Source organism: Frankliniella occidentalis, unplaced genomic scaffold (assembly GCF_000697945.3).
Source record: "Frankliniella occidentalis isolate FOCC.00 unplaced genomic scaffold, Focc_3.1 Scaffold171, whole genome shotgun sequence".
Lineage (NCBI taxonomy): Eukaryota > Metazoa > Arthropoda > Insecta > Thysanoptera > Thripidae > Frankliniella > Frankliniella occidentalis.
In genome coordinates this window covers 320,569-323,130 of record NW_026267297.1, presented here as the reverse complement: position 1 = coordinate 323,130, position 2,562 = coordinate 320,569, and the positions used below count along the sequence as shown (strand labels likewise).

The 2,562-nt window shown below is 57.3% G+C and overlaps 1 protein-coding gene across 1 annotated transcript in view; it reads right to left on the bottom strand.

Annotated features, from left to right (window-relative positions):
* The window catches only part of LOC113209278 (lachesin-like), a 75,827-nt gene that overhangs the window by 32,113 nt on the left and 41,152 nt on the right, over window positions 1-2,562 (bottom strand). The gene's annotated exons all lie outside the window — the stretch shown is intronic.

Here is a 2,562-nt window from a genome sequence, read left to right as displayed (position 1 = left end):
CCGCCCCCGCCCGCGCCCAATGTTTTGTGGGTACTTCATCCCGTCACTGTCCTTCGAACTCCAGGATTATTACCGCCCTAAATATTAATGTCGGAAAGATTCGATACTTTTTTTTTCTGCAGCTGCGACGTTATACGTCCTTCTGCCGCACACGGCACCGAGCTGCTCCACGTAACGAGGCTCTCTTGGTACAAAAACCACAAAAAGTGAAGTCTTTAACGGCACATCAAAAAGTCTGCTATACACTAAGCCACCCGGTCATAAGAAAATCGCCGTGCAGGTGAGCGACGAGTTGAGCACGACGATAAGTCTGCCGTCGCCTGTTTGACCGTCGCTCACAGGCTAATCTGGTGCTCAACAGCAGCAATGCCCCTCCGATACCGCGGCGTGTAAAAATGTTGCTCCTCCTCTGTCAAGCACGCAGTTTCCTGCCAGTTTTTTTTGTTTTTGTTTTTTGTCGTTGGCTGTACGAGAGGAGCTACATCCGCATTACAGCACCCGGTGCCTCTGCGGGTGTGCGGTGGCGCCCGGCGGGTACGCACGCCCGCAGCGCGCACGTGCGGCGCGGTCCGAGGAGGTGCCTATACCTCCCGGGAGCCACACCCGCGCGATAAAGCGCCAACGCACGAACACACAGTTTACTCGGTGCCACTCGGTGCCACTTCCGTGCCGCACCCCGCCCCGCCTCGCCCCGGCAGATACACGACAAGGCCGTCGCGGTGTGTCGTTCCCGACGGCAGCGTCATATGTCGTCCAGAATGTTGCGGCGGTAAAAAGCTAATCGCAGCGTCGAGTGTTGGCGAGTGAACGGCCTGCTGCGCGCTCCTGCTCGCTCGGTGACACTGGCAACAAACACAAAGCATCCAAGCAGTTTTCGGGAGAACACGTTGTTTCTTGATGCGATGCACTCCATGTAAAAGGATAGGAGTGTCACAGTGAGAATGCACCGCCAGGAAACTTTTTTTTTTCAGCCCTGGGGCAATAGCACCGGTTGGAAAAATGTGCGACTTTGGAACAAACACACCTTTCACCATTTTCACTAGGAGAGCAAACGACCGGAGGGGTTTAAATTTCGTCCGCGCAGTTAAAACCTTAGGAAGCAAAACGCCTCCCTTCGTACGTATCTACAAAGGATTTGGCATTTTTCTTTGTAAGGCTTAAACCGGCTTAAACAATCCGAATGAAGTAGAAGTCACAAGAGTCATAGTCGCGTGGTGTTTGTCACCTGCCGCTGCTCGTCTTTCTTCGCCCTCCGTGCATCTCCACGAGGGTCTCCTCGCCGTGTTCCAGCCGCTGCCATCGGCTCCAAGCTCCAAGTGACGGCGCCATAGAAGTTGCCGCGTCGGGACAGTTTCATGTTTGGGTCTCGCCAGGTGCGCCGGGTCGAGGCCCGCGCCCCCCCTCTCACTTTCGCTAATAAGAGCGGCGTCTCGGCCGCCATAACGTTTTGATTCTTTATGTCGCCGCCGCAGAGCGCCGCCACCGGCCGGGCCGCGCCGGGCTGGACCGGGTGTCTCGGAGCAGCGGCACTTTGGGGACCCGCCATCAATATCGGATATTGGTAAGCACGACATGTTTACTGCGGCAACCTGGCAACCCCCGGGTACGGACAGTCCCGACGGCCCGGGGACGCCGCACCCCAGAGTCCCGCGTGCCCGAGCCCGGCGACATAGCGACGCAGGACGACCGCGCGGCAACCGCGAGCGACGCGCGAAAGCGGTCCGTTCGCCTCCGCTACGACGACAAGTCCGTCACCATCACGCACACGAAGGCTTTCGGCCGAGGAGGAGGGAGGGGTGGGGCTGTGGGCTGCGGTGGTTGGGACATGCAATGCAAAGGGGAGAGCCGCGGTTCGAGAGGGAGAGCGGGGGTGTACCGCAAAGCCGTGGCCGGGCGTGACTAAGAGAGAGAGATAGAGAGAGTAAGAGAGAGGGCTGAGGGGGGGGAAGGGCACTGACATATGTTGAAAACTTGACAATGTACTAAGCACACGTAAGTAAGAGTACTGGATGTGTCTTTGAATGCGCTCCCACCATGTTGGGAGCGGGATTATGCATACGTATGCTCGCTAGGGCTGCAGGCAGGGGTCGTTGCGCGCGGTGCCTTACGAACGAAAAGATAAGACAAACCCGCTACGCTACCGCAGCGCATTCCAAGATACACCTGGTGCACGGTTCCTTGCGTGTGCTATAAGCACACCGTGGGTTTGTATTAGAGCCATCATACAACCCACGGACCACAGGAGAAATATTGAAAAAATGGATACCATTGTGAAAACACGTGAAGGTTTGTAAGAAACAGACATTTCTGCTACACCTACACAGGTTAGCACGAAGCGCTGCCATCCCTATACGCGACGTGCGAGGTGGCTGAACTTTCTCAGGGTGCACGCCAAAGTGATACCAACCTAATTTGTCTTCCTCCCCTTCCCCCTCCTCTTTCCCCACCCCGTTTTCTTCCCCCTGCGGTGGCGCCACAATTCCGTGCTAATTGGCATTACATCCTGGTCTGGGCCGGGCGTGCGAGGCGGAGGGCCCGCGGGCGGCGGGTGTGGGGGCGGCG